Here is a 26,536-nt window from a genome sequence, read left to right as displayed (position 1 = left end):
TATGAATAACATTCAGAGCGGAAGTGAAATTTCCTACTTGTTAAGTTTTGCAAACATATTAATTATAGTCACATCAACATATTCTTTATAAAACTTCTGTTTAAACTATGTACTTCAGACACTGACTGTAATATAGTGGCAACAGCACACTATAAGAACCAAGAAACCCAGTTGCCGTTTTCCTTTTTAACTACAGTTTGTGTGTAAAAATATTTAAAGATATAAAATACTTTGCTTTTAATAAGGACTCGCTAGTAATAAAGGTGATACGATAAATTTCACAGAAAATTAATATGAGATATTTTAGGAAGAAAAATGGTTTAAAATGCCACTTCGAGGAATATAGAAGTTTTTTTAAAATTAGGCAAATGATAGTATTTCATTCCATAGTTCAAGGCAGAACATAAAAATTTAATGAAATTACTGTAAGCAATAGAAAAAATAAAATTACTGTAAAAATAAAAATGGCATTAAATTAGTAATGCAAAGAATGTTAGCTAAAATACCCTAATAGCAGTGATTATGTTTGAATAGAACGATTTAACTACAAAGAAGTAAGTATTTGTAATCTGGAGATTAAGAGTTAGTAGTTGATAGGAGAGCAAAAACAAATAAATATATATAGGTATAAATAATGTAACAACTGTAGTTACAAAAAGGTAATCATTTTGCATTGGTTAGTCTAACAACTGGAAATCAATGGATATTAGTGAGTCAGCATTTCAAACTTAATTAAGAACTAGAACTATTAATCAACTTCTGTGCTAAACTGAATTAAAATTATTCTGGAAAATATAAATTAGTAAATGGTTCAAATTTTATATACAAGGAGTAATGATTAAGTGTTAAGCCATCTCTTGTAAAGCATTTAACAAGGTTCAGCAGATCCAACCATTATTTGGCAGAGGGTTATGGTCTAAAGAGACCATCACCTTGGTTCATGGGAGGACAGATACATCCATGTGTAAATCATAACCAATCTGAAAGAACACGGGTTAGGCCAGGCCAAGTATCAAGAGTAAAATAGGAAACAGATAATCAGTACAATTCCTTTCTTTCCTCATGCATTAGTCAACTCGGGCTGCTCTAACAAAATACCATAGCCTGGGTGGTTTAAACAGCAGACATTTATTTTTCACACTTCTAAAGGCTAAAAGTCTAAGATCAAAGTGCCAACTGATTCAGTTTCTGGTAGGAGCTTTCCTCCTGGCTTGGAGAAGGCCAGCTTCTCACTGTGTCCTCGCATGGTAGAGAGAGCAGCCCTGCCTCTCTTCCTCTTCTTATGAGGATAGTGACCCCATCATGGGAGCCGTACCTTCATGACCTCACTTAAACCTAATTACTCCCCAAAAACTCCATCTTCAAAAAACGTCACATTACGGATTAAGGCTTCAACATATGATTTTTGAGGGGACATTATTTAGTCCATAAAAGTTCACATCACCCAAGGATAAAAGCCTACTTATGTTTGTAGTTTTCAGGAAATGAAGCAAACTTTCTTTGAGCCATTACAGAGATTGTGACTGGTGTTAGATCTATTAAATCAGGGATCATGTAAGCATTGTCTATTTGATCACTAATAAGATTCCAATGTGATTTTTACAAATAAGGAAAATTATCAATTTTAAGTTAAAAAAAACCAAAAAGATTCAAAGAGATAAAACCATATGGTGTTATAACTCAAAATTATTCACTTCATGGAGTTATCCTGAAGTATACTCATATTCTCTAGAATATGAACAAATTGGTATAAATCTAAGAAATGCATTGCATGTGATGTTCTTAAAAGGTTTCTCCTCTGCAAAACAGATTCTTCAGTCACACAAGTTGTCTAAGATGCCGAAAATGATTACACTTCCAAGATAACTCCACTGGTTAACATGACCTACGCAGAAGACTGTTTTGAGTTATATAGAGAAGTCAAATCAACAATAATTAGGCTCTTTCTGATTGACTAGGGAAAAGAAGTCAATCGTGGATAGTACGTTTTGTGATGTAAGGGATATACAGCACTGCCTGCTATTTGAACCATTATTTGGCAGAGGGCTGTGGTCCATGAGGCACCATTACCTGGGTTTCTGCCTGGTCAACCACATCCATGTAGAAACCAAGACCAATTTGAAAAGACCCCTAAGTGGGCTGGGACTATGCAGTCAAAATAAAGTATGGAACAAGTAATCAGTGTCACATCATTGTCACATAACCCTTGTTTTTTTAATGCCTTTTGTAAACATTGCTAAAAGAGGTTCTATTTAAGAGATTTTGAACTTTCAAAGATGGCCTGTAAATCATTAAAACTATTTTAAAAGTAGTTACACAAAAACTAGGGATGTACTGTATAGTGACTCACATAATATAATAAAAAATTATTATTAAAAAAGTAGTTATGCAAAACTTTATATTTAACAAGCACGTAGCACTTACATACCTGCCATTGGTTTAAGGGCTTATTAAATACTCACAGTAGTTAGGACAGGGTTCTACCTTTTCCCTTCATTTCCTCTGGGATTTGGAGTATTTCCAGAAAAGTGTTTCAACTTACATGAGGAAGACACCAATTTGGGTTCTATCTTGAGGATGTTTTGCAGAAAGGAATAGCCACAGACCACTAAGACTTAGTCTGTGATTTATATTAAGAACGCTGGATAACACAGTACCTTAAGAATGCCCAGAGATAATTCTGGTAAATTTTTCCTCAGAATTTGTAAGATCCACCAATTTACTGACTCCAACTGGAGTTTCCCTGAAATAATATAAAATAGAACAGAATACACAGAACTTTGTATTCACCTTCTTCTGCAAGTCATATGATAATAAATGGTATGATATCATTCACATTAATGAAGTTTAATAATGTAAATATGGACATTCAAAACAAAAGCATCATAATATTCACTTCTAATTGATACATTATATGAGGCCAGCAATGGAGAAACAGTAAGAGGACTCTTCTTGGATATTCACTGGGATAAAACTGTGCTCTGTTCCCCATATTCTTTCACTGCACAAAACATCTTTGTCCATTTTTAAACTCTCAGGTCACTTAAAGCTAAATTGCAGGAGATAAACACTGGCATGCCCACAGGAGAAATTCACTCACTCCTAGTTAACAGGTCCATGCCATTCTTGTCTTCTTTGTTCAAACTGTCAATCATGACAGTTCCCTCAGCAGTTAAATTCGGACCACTAAGTGATTTCATGTAGGCTACTAAACTGCCTGCAGAGATGAACAACTTTCAATCATTATTGATGTGGCTTTGGAAGACTGGCCCTAGAGTAAAACATTTTAAATCCCACTTCCATGCTCTCCTGAAATAGAAATAAATGCCCCACAGTAGGTGAAATGGTGAATTGCCCTCCACAAAATTGACTATTTAGGGTTATATTAAGTAGCAATAAAAATGATATAGTGAAAATGTCTACTGTATGTCTAGATCAGATCAAGTTCCTGTTTACAAATTCCCTGCTATGAATGCAGATGCAGTGTTATAAACGATAGCATCTAGCCATTGAGGTATTGCAAATAACTGATCAGAGTACAATTTTTCTTTGGTGGACTAAATGCTGTCCCCATTGCTGCAATGTTCTATGACAATACACAAAATGTTCCAATTCTTCCCTACCCTTAGCTACTGAAGGCAGAATCTCCACGAAACATTAGAAAATCCCAGAAAATGTAGAAATTAAAAATTATGGATGCCCTTTTCTGAATGGAAGTTAAAGGTTATTATTAGTTATCACCTATTTATAAGCTTAGTAAAAAGTTAAGATTTGTTAAGACTTTATGCCACAAATGATAGTAAGAAGAGAGTAACTGTAGGTACGAGATAACTGTGCCACTTATCTCACTAGACATTTGTAGTCTCCACACAGACTGTCTACTAGGTTTTTTTTTACACTAAGTTTTAATATTAGCATAACTAGTATAAATTATCAGACTTTCCGGGGGGGGGGAACTACCTTCATTTTTAAGAATGCCCTTGTTGAATTTATACATACAAGGATCATTAGCATTTATTAAACTAGTACTATAGTGTATTGTACAAATTATCTACAATATTTTTTAAAGCTGATTAAGAGTACATTTTCCATGATGAACACTGAATAATGTATAGAATTGCTGAATCACTATATTGTACCCCTGAAACAATGTAACACTGTATGTTAACTACACTGGAGTTAAAAAAAAAAAAGATGAATTTTTCAAAGTTAACCTTGTGACTGGGTGTCATCCCATGAAAAGTATAACCAGCTCTGCCTCTTTCTAGATGAGTAACTAAGAAGATATGTAACCTCTAGGATGCTCAATTTTCTATCTGATAACTTCTCTGGAGCTGGATTTGGACTCTGATTTCTAGTGCTTTCCACCAGGTCTTTCCCAATTTGCTTCTGCAGGGACCTCTGGAGATATAACACAGCTTCCAATAATATTATATCTGAGATCACTGTAATTTTGAAGTTAGCACGTTTTCTCAAAAGAGGTTCTTGTGAATCAACATACTGAAGAGGTTTTAATTAACAAGTGACACATCACAGCCTTGGTTGATATTTATCTTATACTCATGGAGCAATTGAGATTCTAAGGGTATCTTACCTTTGGTATTATGATCTAGTCCTTGAGTATAATGGCATATACATAATAAGGACCTGATATCATGGAAGTCCTGGCATCTTGGTCTATACATGGACTTTCAGAAATGACTTTCATGTTTCATCCATCTTCTCTCTGAGTCCTTGATTTTGTAAGCGAAACCCACAATAGCTTGCAGAGGAGCCAGGATGATTGTGTGGATTTAAACTTCACCTGGAGTGTACATTTCATGTACTCAGGTAACAACATTCAGTGTTGGAAAGGCTCTTTTTCAACACTTGTTAGAAACTTTTGAGTTACTGCTGCAATAATTTTTATAATTTCTGCTATAAATAATGACACATCTGTGGGGGTAATATTCTGGGAAGGTCAGATGCCAAAAATTGGTAAGATCTACACAGACTGCTGCATGTATGCAGAAATATGATATACTGGGCTCTTCTTAGTACTCAAGCTGATGAGACAGATAGAAATCAATATTCATATGGTACATTGCACACACACTGATGGCAATGGTTTATAATTTACAAATGTCTATACTAAAGCAACATGACAGGATGTATCCAGAATAGCTCTATGTCTCTCAGAACAATATGAAAATTGGATCTGCAGCTGGAGAAAACCCCAGCCTGGACAGGGAGATGATCTACAGTCAGATATCCTCCTGGGAACCGACCAGGGAAGCTTATACTGGAAAAGTAAGGGATGGTGTCGAGTCTCCTCTCTATAGTCTTTGCCTGGCAGTTAACATCTTTTATCCTTTCTTCACATTAAAGAGATGCTTGACCTTGGCTTGACACGAATTTTGGTTCAATAGAGTGGTCACTGAAGGTTTTCAAAACAAATTTCACATACAAATTTTTCTCAGAACGTGTTATTATTTAAAGTATTTCAAACTATACTATTGAGAGATCATGTAGGTCCAAAATATAAGCAACAAAATAGCTTCCTTGGGCTGTTTCATTTAAGATATTAAAATATCTGGTCAATGAGTTATACAAAACTTTGCAAGGGGGGATAAATTCATTCATTTGATTTTATAGATAATTTTAGTGAGAAATATGTAGAAACAAAGTGAACTGTATCTATGTCCTGTATCTATCCTTTCATGCAGCTCTTATTTTCTTACTAAGTTAAATGCAGAGATGATGTATATTATGCATTATATGTATATGTCTGTGTATAAATATATATATATATATAAACATTTTCACATTTTATATAATTTAGCTCAGGGTTTTGAACACATCAGACGCATAACTCTTGTTGAATTCACTTTTAAATTTGTAAATGAAAATTTAAAAATGAATGAAGGGTGGGTAAATGTTTACTGTTCTTTTTGCTTCTTATTGATATTATTAGATTTAAACATATACATCTACATCAACACTACTACTCCATCTTCCCAACCAGGTAAATAACAATTTGATTTTTCTTTTATAATTTTGAGGTAATTTTAGAAGACAGTATTAATTGGTAAGTCCCTTGCTTTCTATGATTAAGTGACGAATTTTATTGAGAGTCAAAATTCTTGACAGAAGCAGCCAGAGATTCCGTTGGAGGAAAAAATCTGTAAAAGACTCTGTCATATCTCATGGGCAAAAAATGTGTTTTTTCCCTCTTGAGTCAACTGAAAATTTATTCCATCCTGGTATTTGTACATTCTATCTCTGTATATATAAAGTATACAATCATTATCTTTGCATACATAGGATAAATATATGTATTTTCAAATATACATTCATGACCTTTCTGGCATGACCCACCATCTAAATCGAATAGAAGAGCCTATGTACATTAAAATATATTTGTAAACCAAACAGGTTGAAATACACACTGGAAGGGATTATCATATTTCTGGAAAGAAGAAACACAATTTTAAGAATCAAAGTTATGTAAGAAATACTTTTGACTACTACTGTTAATGGTATGTATTGTTAAGCACCCTCACAAATTTTGTGAAGTTTTGAAAGGAATATATGCTCACTACTGAATTAAGGGACATGCAATTCCATATTTGGAATGGATCTCATTATTTTAAAATGTTGTATAAAGACATTCCTCTTTACAAAAACATTTTAGCATCCATGAAACATGACAGATTCAAACAGGAAAGAAGAGCTATTTAAAAAATTGGATGGGGAGTGGTGGTCTCCATTGTATAAAGAAAAAGCTTGTATTTTACTGAAGCATAGTTAGAAATAATACCTATCACTATGTAGCTATTGTTTAGCTGACAGCTGTGTAGTTTATTTGGAAAAATAAAACTGAATATCGCTTAGGGTCATAAAAACAAACAGTAATGACCTCAGCTTTGCAAAGATTTATACAGAAAAACATAGGTATTATAACTACATAAGTAGGTTTTATAGGCTTGAGAGTCCAGAAGCCAAAATGATTTTTAAAAGAGCGCTGATACTTTCTTACCTACTGCATATTCAGCAGGCATTATTTGTAGTGCTATCTGATTATCTCTAAGTTCCCATAAAACACTTTATAAGTAACAACCATTTTTAAAGGACTATCTTCTAGAACTCTAAGGGCTCTCCAGTGTAATTCTTCATTCATAATTAAACTAGCAACTACAAAACCCTGGCTCTTTCTGGGGTGACCCATGTCTGTAGGCCACGATCCACACACACCACACAAAGTCTGCTAAGAATTTGGGCTGAGGGCACATAATGCCGATCCCTGAGACAAAACGGATGTACACTCTTAAATTTTAAAAACATTGGAGATCCAACAAGCCATAACATTCAAAAGACCTTAACTCATTAATAGTTCTTACGACTCTTCAATGATAGCAAGTACCTGAGGACGCTATAATTTTTAGAAGCAGCATTGTATTGCCTTATTTGTAAATCTAAAGTGAGTCAGAAAATTAAAGCAAGTGCCACACACTGGTGTTTCTTATCTTCAAAGAAGGAGTTGACATTAGATAACTTCTCATGAATATGAAGTTTCTTCCATGTTTTCTTTTTATGAGAGACAAGGAGTTTATATTATAGCGATTATCAACAAGAAAGTTACAGAATACATGCGTAATTAAAAAAAATAAAGCATCGAAAACTTATTTAAATGTAACAAGATATTACATTTCTTGTTATCAAATCTTAAAGAAGAATGTTCAGGAAGTATCCCAAGATCATGAGTTTGTCCACAGTAGAGTATAAACCTCAGTGAGAATCAGCAGCCACATCTCTGACAAGACAACCATCATTTGTTAAATAGTCTTCTGGCCGGTAAGTGACTTCACTTAAAGACCATGGAAAACTAATCCTTATTACCTTTAGTCATTATGAACATTTTAAGCACTTATAATAGCAGTATTTCAACAATGTCAGAGCTTACATACGTTTTGCTTTGCACATGTAGACAGTGTGCTAAGACAGGGAAGAGACATAGTCTAAGTTGGGGGGATTGGTCAGAAGTTATAACCTCTAAGCGGAGAAATGACAGTGAGAGACTGGGTTCAAAGCTAAAACAAACCAACAACCAGAGTAGGAAAACCTTTTAGATGCCTGAAAATTAAGAAGGGAAAAGAAAGGGCAGCCAAGTAAAAAACAAAACAAAACAAACAAACAAGAGAACTCTCAACATTTTAGGTAGATTGGATCCTGCCAGTTATCTGTTGGGCTATTAACAGCTGCCTCTTGGTGGGCTCCACATTTGTCATATGCTTTCCTAGATGGTTCATAAGTTATCACTGAATTAAAAAATATAGCAAACAAGGTAGTATTATCAATATTGTACAGACTGACAAAATTATACACACAGAAACAAACTTCCCCAAGGAGACACGAACTATGAAATAGTGGAGTCTGGATTCAGACCAATATCTGCCTCATTCCATTCTATCACGCTATTATTTCTTATACCATTCACAACACATTTCAAAATTTCAATACTGGAGGATTAGACAAGGAATTAGAGCAACTAAAATGTAAGGCTATTCCTTCTCATTCTGAGAAGATCCTCTTCTTTGAAGCATCACATTGAAGCACTAACATCAACCCCAGCGATCCATACATTCATACATCAAAAGATGTGTCCATTCAGGCAGATAACCCCGTACCTCTTTAAACTGTAGCATACAATGCATTGTATTGTTTTAAAAGTTTCGTCTTTCTCCAACCAAACACACCTCATTTTATGGGATGATATACATGTAATCAACACGGTATGTATATTTTTTTCTACAAGTACGGCAAGCAAATGTTTAAGTAGAAAAATATTTTTGTAATCCCGAATTTAGTTATTTAAGAAACATAGTTATCATGTTCATTTACATGTTCATGGACGTTTATCCTGCTTAAAAAATCTGATTATAAGTAATCCTTAAATTCTATAAAATATATCTACCTAAGTCAAAAGATTTGTCTGAACCCCTTTATTTACTTTTTTTTTTTTAAAAAGATTTTATTTATTTATTTGTCAGAGAGAGAGAGAGCACGAGCAGGGGGAGAAGCAGGCAGAGGGAGAGGGAGGAGCAGGCTTCCCACTGAGCAGGGAGCCCCCCTGATGCCGGCTTGATTCCAGGACCCTGGGATCATGACCTGAACTGAAGGCAGACGCTTAACTGACTGAGCCACCTAGGCACCCATGAACCACTTTATTATGATGATTTTTATAATGCATCATCAGTCTGTTATAATAGGAGTAGCAGTAGTCTAAGAGTCATGATCTAAGGCAAAGTGTTAAATTTTCTGGATTCTTGATTTCTTACTAGTAGAGTAGAATAGGCTATATTTTTTATGAGATAAAATCCAATCACAAAGCAAACTGATAAATTCTGCCCTAAAAAATATAGATTATTTGTATAGTACTTAGCATATAGTACTAGTTTAATAGATGTTAATGATCAGCCTATCGTTGCACTTGAAAGTTCCTTTCAAGATTTTGTGTTTAAATTATGTTTTGTATTTACATAGCAATTCAAAGCTCACAAAAAAGCTTAACTATTATTGTCTTGTTGATTCTTATAATAACGTTGTGACATAGACGGGACTTGCACTATTGGTGCTGTTTACATGGAAAGCAGCTCAGGATAAAATATTCAGTGAAAATGATCATATAGCTAAAGGGTTGAGTCTCAGGCCAGCTAACACCTCATGAGCTCTTATATTCTACAACATTCCTTCTCTTTGTGATGCATGTTACTATAAATCACTGGATTAACTCAGTTGTTATTTTAGGGAGGGTCTCAAGCACATCAAAAAATGTTCAACCTTGCTGATGAGTTAGAGGATCTCATTTTTTCCTCAAGGTGTGTGAATTTGGTATTAAAATTCTATTCTGAAGGATAATAATCTTAAAAAAATAGTGTTTCTGAAGTACCGTAAGACCTTTTCATGTGCCTAACATGCCTTCCTTTAATTTTTTTTCTTAATCATTTCCCTTTACAATGACAAGAGCACATTGACTCTAATGCATCAAGCTAACAAGTGTTTATTTAAATTCTTTGACACACAGTCTTAGAAATACCAGTCATTAATCTACTGCCAGGTATCAACTGGTGAAATATGTCCTTAATTTTCCTACTTCAGAAGGGATTAGCATTGTACACAAGGTCTGCCAGATCAGAAGCCTACAATTCTCTTTCACCTAAATGCAAAATATACTGTCATCAAGACCTAATATATACTGTGTGAAACACACGTTCAAACAAACTACTTTTAACTCTCTACAGTAGTCCCTAAGTCATCGGCTGGAGCTCACCTCTATGAATACAGGGTAAGACCTTCTTTAAACCAAACACATGCTGCGCCCTGCCACTGGAGGGTAAAATAAACCTCGGTTAGCTGTTACGTTATTCAAACTTATCTCCTGTGTCACAGAGCAACAAAAGTGGCAAACAAAATCCCTACGTGCTTAATGAGATTGGACAATCCATCCTTGACGGCAAGGTAACAGACTTTGCACTTACGCCTTTTTATTTCCTCCTGATTGCAAGATACTAACCAGATGCCCCAGCCTGAATTTCAGACTGGAAGCCTATTAGTTGATCCCACCCAACCACAATGTCTGCATATTGGTTCACTATAGAACTGCATATGTGAAGAATACATAATTGGATTTTGGTATCTGATAATTAAATAATTACTTTTAGAATAAAATGGGACATGAATGGACCAATGATGCCTGTGTCTCACGAACTGAGAATTGTTAATTCAATTCTGCACATGTGTAGTCAATAAGAATAAATCAGAACGGAATTTTACTTGCACTCAATTCTATTTCTAGATCTAATGGATAAATAGGCTTTGGGGATAGTATCCTAGTGATTCTAGAATGCCTCTATTTAAGTAAAGGAGATAGGCAGGGAAAATGCAGACTAGAAGCAGTGGAGGACAGTACAAACTCCACCATCATTAATTTGCCCACACAATGAAAAGCAAAAAACAAAAAAACCCTAGTTCTGTAGTATGTTTTAGACACATTTTTCAAAGTACAGTGGTTTCCAGATAAATATCAGCTAGATGTCAGCTTTTCTCTGATTACATAAGTATATACAATTTTTTGTTAACTTGAGCTCTGCCTTGTGACAGGTTTCAGATGTAGAAACTCATATTACCTTTGTTACTTTCAAAAGAGAGCAAAATATCTGATAACATAAAAATTTAAGAACAGATTGATTTAGGCTGAAAAGATTCAATCTAAAAATGATATTTCAACCAGGTAAAATTTTACATGTATTCTAGCTCAACTAATACATTTAAAGGCCACACAGAGTATAGGATATCTTATAAATGTAGATTTTTTTTAATCTGTTGAATAGTTTAAATCATATTTTTGGATAAAATACAAAGGAACTGGAAATTAGTCTACCGTGACTTAATGCATTATTTTACTTAAATTTCAAAGTCATTTTTAATTCTGAGATTTAGAAAAACTAAATACTTTCTTTTCCTAAGAATAATCATTGTTTCATTTAGCTAACTAACTATATTTTCAAACCTGAGGAAATCCAATAATCTAACACTTCACAAAATATTTTGATTATTAGTGTTTTAGAAAACAGTAATTTGACCTACAAACATTGTAATAATTAATGACAAAAATAAAACTTGGAAAAGTCCAATTTTCTGTGAATTAAATTATAGATATGGAAGCAATAAAAGGAGGTTAACACATAGAATCTAAAATCAGGAGGCCTTGGGTTCAAATGTCAGCACCATTTTCTAGCACCTGTATGTCCTTGAGAAAGTTATTTAACTTCCTTCACCTTCATTAACCCTATCTGTAAAATTGGGATAATGATATCACTTTTCTCATAAAATTGGAATGGAGATGAAAGCAATTATTATTATACTTGAGTACATAGTAGACACTTAAAATATTAGTGACAGCATGGTGATCTAGTTGGAACAGAGATGGTCATTAAGGAAGAGTAATAATGATGCATAGAAATAAACCGGAAGTTCCAGAGAATGGTATCATTCTAATGCCATGGTTAATTCGTTCAGTATTGACTGTGTCATTGCTACCGTTAAATAGTGATTATGATGTTCTGTGTTATAATATGCTAACAAATATAAAGAAGATACAAAAAAATGCAAAAATAAACACATAAAAAAACCCACAAAATAATAGCTACACATGAGTAAAAATGACAAAATAAAAATAGCCACCACATATTTAATGTCCCCATGCACAAGGTACTATTGTCAACACGTTTATGAACTTTACCTTTTTTAAACCTACTGCCTAATAACAATTGTTAAAATTTTAATGTACTTCCTTTCATAGCTTTTTATTTATTCTTTTTTGAGGTTACAATTTTTAAAATATTTCTGGGGCGCCTGGGTGGCTCAGTTGGTTAAGCATCTGACTCTTGGTATCAGCTCAGATCATGATTTCATGGTCACGATCTCAGGGTCGTGAGATTGAGCTCCATGTCTGGCTACATGCTGGGTGTGGAACCTGGTTAACATTCTCCCTCCCCCTCCTGCTCCTGCTTTCTCTGTCTTAAAAAAAAAAAAGAAAGAAAAGAAAAAAGGAAGATAAAAATATTTCCAGTCACATTCAATTTTAGATTTTGTCACTTAATATTAAATCATCTAAAAATTTGTATATTATTCTATGTTCCTTTTTATTTTAGTTATTTCCTTTCTTGAAAAGATTTTTCACCGATAAAAGGAATACAAGTTATTGTTAGTATATAACAAAGTGAAACAACACTGATGGGTAAAACAGGTAGCTCGTTGTTATCTCCCTTTGCATTTCTCCATTAATGATTTTTTTTTAATTTTAAAGATTTTATTTATTTATTTGACAGAGGTAGAGACAGCCAGCGAGAGAGGGAACACAAGCAGGGGGAGGGAGAGGAAGAAGCAGGCTCATAGCGGAGGAGCCTGATGTGGGGCTCAATCCCATAATGCCGGGATCAGGCCCTGAGCCTAAGGCAGACGCTTAACTGCTGTGCCACCCAGGCGCCCCTCCATTAATGATTTTTAACAGCATTTCATATATTTACCCTCCATTTGCTTTTCCTCCTTTTTCAATTGCCTATTGGTATCATTTGTCCATTTTTAAAAAACTGGGTTCACTATGTTTTTCTTGTCAGTTTTTAGGTGTTCTTTGCATAGTAAACATTGTAATTCTTTATTTTACTTAAGTATTTCCAAAATTATTTTTTATCTTGACTTTATGGTGCCTTTCATTAGCAAATAATTATTATTCTTTTTTTATAAAGATTTATTTATTTACGAGAGAGAGGGAGAGCAGGGGGAAGGACAAAGGGAGAAGGAGAGAGAATCCTCCAGCAGACTCCCCACCAAGCACGGAGCCCAATGTGAGGCTGGATCCCAGGACCCTGAGATCATGACCTGAGCTGAAATCAAGAGCTGGCTGCTTAACAGAGGTGCCATCCCAGTGCCCCAAAGAATTTTTATTCTTATAAAATCAGATATATTGATCTTTCCCATTAAATTATTTAGGTTTCACATCTTGATTAATATATCTTCCTATATTTTTCTAAAACATCATTATTTAATCTTTACTTCTGGATCTTTACAATCTTCTGGATTCTTTTGGTTTGTATTCATTCTTTTTATAGGGTTAGAAGTATAATTGATTTCTTACAGATGGACGTCCCAATATGTCAATGCTACATATTTACTATTATTTCATCCACTGAAAACAAATGAGCCTTCTTAACATATTACATTCTCATGTATAATTTGATATTTCTCTAGAATTTTTATTCTAGTCGACAATATTTTCTCTAAGGCTGTGGCAACATTTGTCATTATTCTGATATTAAGTGGACAGGTCAAAAGATTTCTTGGTATTCTTCCCTCTCAAATTCATTCTTCAAAATATACTCTAAATTAATTTGGCAGTTACTTTAAGGAATGAGTCTTTTATACAGGGGTATCCAGTCATCACATTGTACACCTGAAACTTACATGATATTATATGTCAATTATATATTAATAAATCTGGAAAAAAATGAACATTAGACATCACTTTTAAAGATGGGCACTTCCCTTTATGACTGGGAATGATCAAAGCATGTTGTCTATGACCACTCCTATTCAGCATGTCACTGGAGGTACCAACCAATTACATAAAACAAAACAAAGTGATAATTACACACAAGCACACACATGAAGAGTGGGTCTTTAATGGGAGTTGAATTAAATCTATAGACTAAAAAAAAAGGCCATTTTAATATTAAGTCTTCCCAAACAGCAAAATTTTCAAAGCCATTTTTGAGGCAATTTTATGATATTCAGTGAAGTTTAATGTCTTTGTGAATAACTTAACTCCCACAAATAGTATTTGAAATAATTTGTTTTTGTTTTTTCCTCATGATAAATTCTCGTTTGTTTAAAAACATGTAAAAAATGAGAAAATTAAAACATACAGAAATAAAAATAACCTCAAAAATATAATTAATTCTGTCATATTTCCAGTTTATTTTTTAATCAATTTTTTGCAAATAAAATTTTAGTATTTATTTTTGAAACACATTAATATTCTATCATAAGACTTTACTTAATATTGGTCTTTAAGTATTGCTTATTTTTTCCCTATTACAACCATTAATTAAATCTATATCTTTGTGTATTTTAATTTTTATCTTTTTTTTATCTTTTTTTAAATTTATTTATTTGACAGAGATAGAGACAGCCAGCGAGAGAGGGAACACAAGCAGGGGGAGTGGGAGAGGAAGAAGCAGGCTCATAGTGGAGTAGCCTGAAGTGGGGCTCGATCCCATAACGCTGGAATCACACCCTGAGCCAAAGGCAGACGCTTAACCGCTGTGCCACCCAGGCGCCCCTTAATTTTTATCTTTATGATGAGTTCCTAGAATAAAAATGAATTGGCCATGGGTTGTATGGGATTTATAAATTTTAATCATGTTAGTGTAACTACATCTGATTTCCCCCCCTAAGAACAGTCAATTATTCCAACACCATTTGTTTAGCTAATGGTTTGCAATACATCTTGTAGGATATGATATATTCTTATATACATCAGAATTATGGTAATTTTTGTATGCATTGATCTATAAGTATGTGAACATCCTATGGTGCTGCTCTTCTACCTGCATTTCTTTTAAACAGTATATGGAAATGTAACCACCTACTCATACATAAGAACTTTAGACTTATTTGTCATTTGCTAAATTATTGAAAAATATTTTGGGGGGCTCCTGGGTTGCTCAGTTGGTTAAGCAGCTGCCTTCGGCTCAGGCCATGATCCCAAAGTCCTGGGATCGAGTCCCAAGTCAGCGGGAAGCCTGCTTCTCCCTCTCCCTCTGCCTGCTGCTCCCTCTGCTGTGCTCTCTCTCTCTCTCAAATAAATAAAATCCTCAAAAAAATATTTTTCAACAATTTGGCAAATGACAAATAATCTAAATAAAAATCGGCAGAGGACCTAAATAGACATTTTTTCAAAGAATACATATGGATGGTCAAAAGACACATTAAAAATATGTTCCTCACTAATTATTAAGGGAATGCAAATCAACTCACAATGAGCTATCACCTCATACCAGTATCAGAAAAAAACAAGAAATAACAAATATTGGTGAGGATATGGACAAAAGGATATGGACAAAAGGAAACCCTCTGTGAACTTCTGGTGGGAATGTGATTTGGGCAACCACTATGGAAAAAAGTAGCATTTCCTCAGAAAAATTAAAAATAGAAATACCATAAAACTCAATAATTCCACTACTGGCTATTTACTCAGAAAAAAATGAAAACACTAATTCCAAAGGATACATGCACCCCTTTTTCTATTGGAGTATTAGTTACAATAGTCAAGATATTGAAACAATCTAAGTGTCCATTGATAAATGAATGGGTAAAGATGTGGTGTATACTATACACATACAATGGAATATTTCTCAGCCATAAAAAAGAATGAGATCTTGCCATTTGTGACAACACAGATAGACCTAGAGTGTATTATGCTAAGTAAAACAAGTCAGACTGAAAAAAGTCAAATACCATATGATTTTACTTATATGTGGAATACAAAACAAAATGAAACAAAAACAAATAACCAAAAACCAGATACAGACTCATAAATACAGAGAGCAAACTGGTGGGGAGATGGGTAGAAAAAGTGAGGGGGATCAAGATGTATAAACTCCCAGTTATAAAATAAATAAGTCATGGGGAAGAGAAGTGCAGCATAGGAAATATTGTTAATAATATTGTGATAATTTTGTATAGTGACAGATGGTAACTATACTTATCATAGTGTGTGCTGTGTATTGTAAAGAACTGCCAAATCACTATGTTGTACACCTAAAACTAATGTAACATTGTATGTCAACTGTATTTAAAAAATATTTTAAAAATTGTATTTTGATCAGATTGCTATGCAAACTACAAATTAATATGGAAAAACTCCACACCTTTGTAATTGCCAATCTAGCCTTTAAAAACATGGCTAGTATATTGTCATTGCTTAAGACTTTAAAATTTTTTTGAGTAAAATTTGAATATTTTTTAATACACATCAATCCTGGCTATACAAAAGAATCACTTAACGAGTCTTTTTTAGAAAATGGAAACCATCCCAGAGGTATTTATTTTATGAAGGAGAGAGACAGAGAAACACAGAAAAAGAAATGTAGATTTAAAAATTGACATAAATCTTCTGCACAGCAAAGGAAACAGCCAAACAAACAAACAAACAAAAAAACACTAAACTTAAAGGCAACCTTTGGAATAGGAGAAGATATTTGCAAATAACATTTCTGATAAAGGGTTAGTGTCTAAAATACATAAAGAACCTATAAAACTCAATACCCCAAAACCAAATAATCCAGTTAAAAAATGGGCAGAAGACATGAATAGGCATTTTTCCAAAGAAGACATCCAAATGGCCAACAGACACATGAAAAGATGCTCAACATTACTCATCATCAGGGCAGCTACAATGAGATATCACCTCACACCTGTCAGGATGGCTAAAATAAACAACATAGGAAGCAACAGATATGGCGAAGATGTGGAGAAAGGGGAACCCTCTTACATTGTTGGTGGGAATGCAAACTGGCACAATCACTCTGGGAAACAGTATGGAGGTTCCTCAAAAAGTTAAAAATAAACTACCCTATGATCCAGCAATTGCACTACTAAGTATTTACCCAAAGGATACAAAAATACTGATTCAAAGGGTTATGTCCACCCCAATGTTTATTATAGCAGCATTGTCAGCAACAGCCAAAATATGGAAACAGCACAAACACAAATGACCACGGACTGACAAATGGATAAAGAGGAGGTGATACACACACACACACACACACACACACACACACACACACACTGGAATATTACCAGGCCATAAAAATGAAATCTTGCCTTTTGCAATGGTGTAGATGGAGCTATAGAGTATTACGCTAACCTAAATAAGTCAGTCACACAAAGACAGATACCATATGATTTCACTCATTTGTGGAATTTAAGAAACAAAATAGATGAACATAGGGGGAAAAGAAAAAAAGAGGTGAATCAGAAAACAGACTCTTAACTATAGAGAACAAACTGGGGTTGCTGGAGGTTGGTAGGGGATGGGTTAAATAGGTGATGGGTATTAAGGAGGGCACTTGTGATGAGCACTGGGTGTTGTATGTAAGTGATGAATCACTAAATTTTACACCTGAAACTAATTTACACTGCATGTTAACTAACTGGAATTTAAATAAAATCTTGAGGAAAAAATAAAAATTAACATAGATCAAGAGATCAATATAGCTGAACATTCTTGTACACTCATATTTATTCTAGTGGTTTTTCAGTTTCTATGTATTGGTTTTCATGTAGTCTGCAGGAAATGATCATTCTGAAATGTATTATGTTTCTGTCTTATTTCCTTGACCATGGACTTACAGAATAATGTTAAATAGGAAGTATTTTTATGACTTTAATTGGAATATCACCAAAGTCTCTCACAGTTTCATATAAAATTATGTTACCTAATAAATTGTGTTCATTTGTGAGTACATATTGACATGACTCATTATTTCTAGTGTTCTAAATCATCTAAGGAGAAAGTTCAATTTGATGTATAATGACATTTGAAGGGTAAGAAGTATGTATTTTTAAAATGTTATCTAACTTTGGAGAGCAAAAGAAGCACAGTAATTTACATAACTGTACCATTTTAAAGAGCTTTAGAAAATAATATATTTTAAAAAGGAAATAATATGTTAAAATTTGAATATAGGCTTAAAAGTCACCTCCTGGCAAACTGCATGTTTTGTAAAAACATTTCCTTACACACAAACACAAAGCAGATTCAATGACTACAATAAATATTCCATATAAAAATGGCACTATAGACAATGAGTTATGTGTTCCATTCAAGGTTATGAACATGAACCTCAGAAGTACTAAAAGGAATGATCTGATCAAGTTTGACATCCAGAATTGAAGATTATTGTTTGATATCATCTTGTCATTCCAAATAATTATAATATATGTGAGGGAGGTTGTATATGCTCAACTTAGTCTTGTCAACAAAATTATTTGACAGAACTAATTATTTTCAGAATCAAAATCTGCTCAGGGGATAGAAATTGCACTTTTACATGCAAACCTAGTTCCCAGGCCACACTGCCAGAAAACCCAGGATCATATTTAATTTCCATTAGTGATGCCAGTCATTGTTTTAATATGATTACACAATGTTGTAAAATGTCCCTTTTTTATGAAAAGCGATTAATTTTCATTTAGTAACATTTTGGATGCCAACTATTTAGGAGTGACTCCTCAGAATGCAGATTTTTTTCTACAAATATCCACAGTAACCCCCTAATCAGTATTAGATTCAAGGAAAGGACAAACAATACAACATAAAGACCTGGATTTAATTGCCATCATTAATACCGCATTAATTTTGGATATTCCCATTCATGCCAGGGCACCAATACCCAAAAGAACTTTTCTAGTTCCAGAACTACAAGATGAGATGTTAAACAGCAGCACTTTAACACAGTTCATTTAAAGAATTTATCTCTCTATATATAGGAATGAAATAAGCATGTGTACATGTGTTTTCATCAGATTTGATTACATACTGATTGTAGATGTTATAAGTTATTCAGCCTTGATTATCAGTAAAGTTTACCAGATGTCGTGAAGTAAACGGCCAGAAAAAAGGTTGCAAAATAAATACTGCAGCTCTAAAAGACTGAAAAGCAACCATTTGCAACATTTTGAAAATTGGGTTTTTTAAATCATCATATTTCAGTTTTACAGAGAGTTGTTTTAAGTATAACATACATGGCGATAAATTTATACTGTTTCAGATCATCCTGGATGTAGAAGAAAAGAAATTATTTAAAAATCATCTTGTTTATAGACTCTCAAATCAAGAGGATAAGTTGTTACTCAAGAATTGCCAATAGCTTTATGGTCTCTCAGTTTAAGCCCAAGGTTAGGCCTTTTCCTTGTGAATGCAAGGAGTTGCCACGATTCCCTCTTGACTGGCTTTGCCTTGCCAAAGAGCTCCCCAGACCACACTGCAGGAATACAATGAAACAAATCTCTAGTGCCTGTGTTCAATGCTTTAAATAGGCAACTGTTTCATGGTTAAAAGGTAGTAATGTGTGTGAATAAAACTGACATAAAAAATAATTCTCCAGGGGCGCCTGGGTGGCATGGCGGTTAAGCGTCTGCCTTCAGCTCAGGGCGTGATCCCGGCGTTATGGGATCGAGCCCCACATCAGGCTCCTCCGATATGAGTCTGCTTCTTCCTCTCCCACTCCACCTGCTTGTGTTCCCTCTTTCGCTGTCTCTAGCTCTGTCAAATAAATAAATAAAATCTTTAAAAAAAAATAATTCTCAGATCTTATTAATGATTTTCAATGTCTCCCATTTTTATTTTGTCAGCTTTACTGAAGTATAATTGACAAATAAAAATTGTATATATTTAAGGTGCAAAACTTGATATTTTGATATATGTATACATTGGGAAATAATCTCACTTATATTTGGAATCTTAAATAGTCAAACTCCTAAAAGTAGAGAGTAGAATGGTGGTTTTTCAGAGGCTGGATAGAGGGGGAAATGGGGAGTGTTGGTCAAAAAGCACGAAGTTTCAGCAATGCAAGATGAATAAATTCTGGAAATCTGAAGAACAGCATGGTGCTGTATTAACAATACTGTGTCATATACTTGAAATTTACTAAGAGGGTAAACATTCTCACAAGGGAGGGGAGGTTAAAATAGGGGATAATGGTATTGCGAGGTGATGGATATATTAGTTAGCTTGATTGTGGTGATCATTCTGTTTCTTTAAGATTTGCAAATAAACCTTACATTTCACTAATTTAACTTTTACTCCAATTTTCACAAAACCAGTATTTTATTGAGAACACCTAGTTTGAAGAGGAGATTTAAAAAGTTTATTATAAGCCCTTCCACCACAATGTAAGATCCACTCAAGAAAGCTGATCGTAGAGATGGTTATTGCAGAGTCCTTTCTACCACAGGTGGTATGAAACTAGCAAATATTAGTAATAGTGTTACTGAAAACTTTCCTAAAGTTTGTAGGTGCTCAATGCATAAGACTGCAGCAATGGAAAGTGCCAAGCAAGAAGCAAGTCTTCTTGATTTTTTTTTCACATATTCTGTACAATGTGAAAGGGCAAACTAAAAATTTACTCTCAGTCTTGGCTTCTTACAAAAGATATTGTGTTCTACTATTAAGCAAGTCTTTACTGAGCACCTACTCTGTGCCAAGACATTAGTTATTCTTTATGGAGAGCCATTTATATGTCAGAAATCACATAATGCTCTTAATGTCATTAAATTATCTCAGTCAATCCTGATAACAATGTATAAGGTTAGAATTAATATACCCTTTTTAATACACCCGGAAACTGAGACTCAGAGATAAAGTAACTTACTTAAGATAGATCCTAGGTAGCTTTTAGTAGGAATAAGGTTCAGATCTAGTTCTGCACCATTCTGGAGGCTGCACGCAATACTGTACTGACACTCAATTGTCTTTGAAAGTCTTTATTCTTTTTCAGCTGATTTAATTAAGTTCCATAAAGGAAAAAAAAAGTTGCTTGCATACTCTCCATATTGTATTTCTACCTTTTATTCACAGGATTGTTCTCACAGTAAATATGTAATAAAGTTTTGCCTAATGAAACACGTACAGATAAAGTAGCATACGAAGAGGAAAATATCAGCAAAAAATCTTTATCCCCTGAAAAAGTAGGAGTTCACTAAACATAGCTAGGGAAAAGGAAAAAAAAAAGCCATGAATTTAATTATCATGCTGGATATTTTTTGAACTTGTTCTTTTAGGATTGTATAAAGTTTGTCTTACCCCCTGAGGAAATATAATATTTCAGCTTTCTGAGTATTGTGGCCATAGTTTGCTTTCATATCTTTCATAATATGTAAATCATTACCCTATTCCTTTTAAAAGAATATACTGAAAAAAAGGCAGCTCCATTTGGATATGAATAAGAACAAAATTTACAGAGCTCTATGAAGCTTTGATGATTAAACATAAATGTATATCAATTCCAGCATCTCATACTTTCCCCAGCAGAGGTTAAAAGTATTATTAATGGGCATATTCAATACTAGGAAGGTTAGATGTGCATCTTGAGTGCTTCATTTGAGGTGCCATGTTAACAAGCCCTGAAAGGAGATCCATTAGCAGCTGCAATGAGGCTTTTTTAGTCAAAGTAGGTAATTAATGGAATTATGAATAATGGTTATTATTCAATTCAATCACAGAAAATGATACTGAATATGAAAAGAAGGACTTGATATTGCCCAATGAAGTAGTTAGAATTTTGAAGAGCTAATCATATAATGGAAATAATATCCCAGGGTGATGACACTCAGTCTACAATACACAAAGTCAGGACAGCTTATTCATTTGGAGCATGAAATTCTTTTATAAATTTCTAATTTATAAATCTGGGTATTACACTAGCTTCTAGAGGTCACATGATAATCACATGGCTCTTGGTGGTTAGTAATTACAATCGAGTTATGTTGACTTCTAGCTAATAGGAAAGACGATTTCTTTACTAGTCAAAAATATAAGCAAACTTGAAAATCATTCAATTCCTTTTCTAAAATTGTCTGTATGACAGAGAAGAAAGAAAACACTTAATAATCTATACAGTGCTATCCCACTTATATAATCTTAAGACTCTGGTACATTTAGAAAGGGTAGAAAGTTAACTTCCTTACCCAAACCCCACTCTTTCCACTGTACACATATGTACAAATCAGGAAAGAGTAGTTAAATCAGTGAATTGATTTAGAGTCATCTAGTAAACCACAGCTATTAGTAGGTGTAGTCACCATGTTGGCAAAAGGTATAAACCCATACTTAGCCCCTTCTTTTATGGACCGAGTGAATACGTTGGTTCAGGACTTACAAGGGGCCTTGTAGGTTCCCTCTCTCTTGTTCTGCCTCTACGTGCAAGTTTGAAAGTGGTTATCATAGGGATAAGTTTCTATACCATGTCGCAGTACTTATTAGTTCTCCACCTACTACCAGAAGGTAGTAGGATCTTGAGATGTGAATGCAGGTTTTAACGGATGGCAAGAGGCTTCATCTCAGATCGTTAGCTTAAGTAGTAATCACGGTCTAGTTGAGTTTGAATTAGAATACTGAGCACTCAAGCAGCTATTATGATGGCATACTTGGGTCCTTACATTCATCTTTCATGTGTTTAGCTTCTTTGGGAATTCCAATGGAAACAAGAAGAAGATTTCTGTTTTTGTGGATATAGGGGCCATAATACCATGGGAAAAAACCATAGAAACTATTCTAACACTACACTATTTATAATAAATGCCAAAAAACCAGGATAAGGTTAGGAATAAAACTGTTATCATATTACCTTGGATCCAAACGAATGAGGTTTGAAATGTTCTTGGAAGATCTAGCTCAGGGCTAGAGTATGTATATATATATATATATATATATATATATATATATTTAAATATATGTGTATGTATGGATATTTATAGATGTGTATTCATAGACATTTATATATAAGATTATAATCACAGTTTTTTTCATAAACAAAAACCATAATGTTGCTTAACTAAAAAGTTCATTCTGAGAATTCTATTATGTTTTGAAATGATTTCAGCATATGCTTGGTAGCTTCATTTGCTTGGTTAGAGAACTGTGCCAATAAAGCCATGGTTAATGAGTTGGTTACTACAGAAGCATCTAAACAAAACTGAAAAGGACAAGATCCTGTCCTCCCTGTCAAACTTCCTTTTGAGGGCATCTATAGCATTCCAAATGTAGTCATCCAAACCAAAACTGAACACCTGGTGATAGTACTAACTGGCTTGCAAACGTTGGACCATGAATATATGTGATATTCCATATATAACCAGTCCTTTCATACCTTGCTTGTTTTCACAGAAAAGAGACTGGAGTCTGAAAAGCTCAATAGAAATGAATAACACAGCTAATCCTAAAATAACAAAATGAAAAGAATGATGAATTCAGTATACCTTTTGTTTGTTTTTGTTTAGTAATTAATAGTCTTACTAACTGAAATCCTTTGCTTTACCACAAAGAGCAACTTCTCTAGTAGAAAAGGCAGATAATAGTCAATCAATATGTACCTACATGTGTCAGACATAGTGCTTTCACTGTGTATTTTAAGTATCTTAAATCTCACCAAACTATATAAAATATTTTAGAAATAAACTGATAAAGACTCAGAGAAGTCCATGTGTTTTTTAAAAGCATATAGTTAGTGAACAGTGGTCTATATTCAAAGTATATTATCTTTCAACCACAAATTATCAAATATAACTAGCAACTGGTAAGTCATGGTTTCCCCATTTTCCCTGCTTCTTTTGAAGGGATGCCTTATGCATTTGCATCTAATTGTATTAGTGAAAAAAGGACAAAGGTTAGAAGAGAAAAATTAAAAAATAAAAAACCTCTGCTTAATTTTAGGGTTGTAAAAAGTAAGACAAAAAAAGATAATTACCTAAAGTTTTAAGAGTGACGGTAAGTGAAAATGAAAGGTCAGTGAGAGAGTTAAAACAATTTCCAAATACCATATGCCTTCCATGAATAAATTAGCTACCTGTTCCTAAAAACTTCCATATTCCAGATAAATACAGAAAATTATGAAATTGTCTATTTTTATTTCAAGGTATGCTCCTTTAAAATGCCACCTTTTGGTGAATATTTTTAAAACATAAATTAAAAAATAGTGAATACTAAAAACAGATTTTTTTAAATCAACAGTTTTTAATAAACCATCACAAAATCAAAATGACACTTTTCAAATTGATGTCTCACAATATTCTGCATCTCTCCGAACTGTTCTAGTTATCCCGGGAAGAGGCAGAATCTGTGTACCACTTTAGGAGCTTCGAACAAAGGCATATAAAGCATGCACTGTTGGCTCATTTGCTGGTCAGTTTTTTGGGGGAAATCTGCTCCCCAAGGAAGAGCTGAAGTGAAAATCTTAGTCTTTATTGTGTATGTCAAATATGGATGTGTGTTGTGTTTACTCTAAGTAGGTGTTGAAATTATCTAATAAGGGGACCCCTCTGAGAGTTTATAATCTATTAAAGGGCAAATATAACCATAAATATGAAGGTAACACATGAAACTATTATATGTAATGCCTTGTTAAAGATGAATTCATTTATTTATACAATATAACTCATTTGTATTATAAGAATTCATAGGAGAGGAAAACACAATCTCCTTATGGTATCTAGTATACTTTATGGAGCTTGAGGCCTCTGAATGCTGTTAAAGAGAAGGGATTTCAACAGATTAAAAAAACATGAACAGCTTCATAGAATATTCAGTTTGATGTGTACAATACATCCATATAAAGAAGTACTTTGGAGATCTGCTGAAAAGATAAATTAAGGTCAGACTGTGGAGATTTTAAATGTGAAGCAAAAGGAGTCTGAATGTAATTCAGAGAACAAGGAGGATTTATTAAGGTTTTTGTTTGTTTGCTTTTGGAGCATGGATATAATACAATATATAAATATTTGCAAAAATATTTTGTAATCAAATCTCTTAAAAGCTCTGCTTTAGTAGACAATTGAATTACATGATAAGTTTCTTAAGAGTGGTTGCTTCTAAGGGCAGGGATTATTGTTCTGGGTTTGGAAAGGAAAGTTACATTTCATTATATATCATTTATTTACTTTTTTTGAACCATGAGTCTGTGTTCCCTACAATTTAAAAGTAAGGTAGAAGAGAAAAAAGCTTCACTACGATATATTTGAATCTTACTTTCTCTTAAATTAATACTTTGTTTTTGTCAAGTAGCAAGGTTAGAGTTCTAAAAAAAGTTGGTTATTTTATAGTTCTAAGTTAAATACTGATTCTATAATAAAATTGTGTGATTTCTAGAAAAATGCCTTATTTGTATGAAAAATAAGATAATTTGGGGGGCACCTGGGTGGCTTAGTTGGTTGAAGCATCTGCCTTCAGCTCAGGTCATGATCTCAAGGTCCTGGGATCAAGGCCCACATCAGGCTCCCCACTCATTGGCAAGTCTGTTTTTCCCTCTTCCTCTGTCCCTACCCCCCACCCATGCTCTCTCTCTCTCAAATAAATAAATAAAATATATTTTTTAAAAAGTAAGATTATTCTTAATTTTACAGAAACTAGTAAAATGAAGAGGATCTAGGAAGTAAAAATAAAGGATTGAATCTAATGCTCAAATAGAGACATAGAATTGGAAAGTGCTATAAGAGCTGTAAGTGCTCTTGGACTGCTTGCTTCTCAACTGAGGAAGTGATTCTGTGGCATCCATGAGAGATCATCATCAAAAATCTAAGACTATACACCAATTAGAATGGCCAAAATCCAGAACACTAACACCGTCAAATGCTGGTGAGGGTATGGAGCAATAGTCTCCTTCATTGCTAGTGAGAATGCAAAATGGTACAGCCATTTTGGAACACTGGTGGTTTCTCATGAAACTCAACATACTCCTATCACACCACCTAGTTATCATGTTCCTTGGTATTTACTCAAAGGAGTTGAAATTTGATGTCCACTCAAAAATCTGTACATAGTTCCTTGGTATTTATTCAAAGGAGTTGAAATTTGATGTCCACTCAAAAATCTTACGGCAGTATTATTCATTCTTGCCAAACTTGGAAGCAACCAAGATGTCTTTTAGTAGGCAAGTGGATCATAAACTGCGGTACATCCAGATAATGGAATATGATTCAACACTAAAAAGAACTGAGCTATCAAGTTATGAAAAGACATGGAAGAAACTTAAATGGATATTACTAAGTGAGAGAAGCCATCTGCAAAGGTCACATATTATATGATTCCAGCCATATGACATTGTGAAAATGGCAAAACTCTAGAGACAGGAAAAAGATCAGTGGTTGCTAGGGGTTGAGAGGGTCGTGATTAGTTGGAGCACAGATAATTTTTATGGCAGTGAAAATACTCTGTATGATA

At 33.8% G+C, this 26,536-nt stretch overlaps 1 protein-coding gene across 10 annotated transcripts in view; it reads right to left on the bottom strand.

Annotated features, from left to right (window-relative positions):
• Window positions 1-26,536, bottom strand: part of RALYL (RALY RNA binding protein like) — a 711,504-nt gene that overhangs the window by 384,762 nt on the left and 300,206 nt on the right. The window lies entirely within an intron of this gene.

The sequence above is a fragment of the Ailuropoda melanoleuca genome, chromosome 9, assembly GCF_002007445.2.
Source record: "Ailuropoda melanoleuca isolate Jingjing chromosome 9, ASM200744v2, whole genome shotgun sequence".
Lineage (NCBI taxonomy): Eukaryota > Metazoa > Chordata > Mammalia > Carnivora > Ursidae > Ailuropoda > Ailuropoda melanoleuca.
The sequence above is the reverse complement of the archived record's forward strand: the minus strand, read 5'-3'. Positions and strand labels throughout refer to the sequence as shown.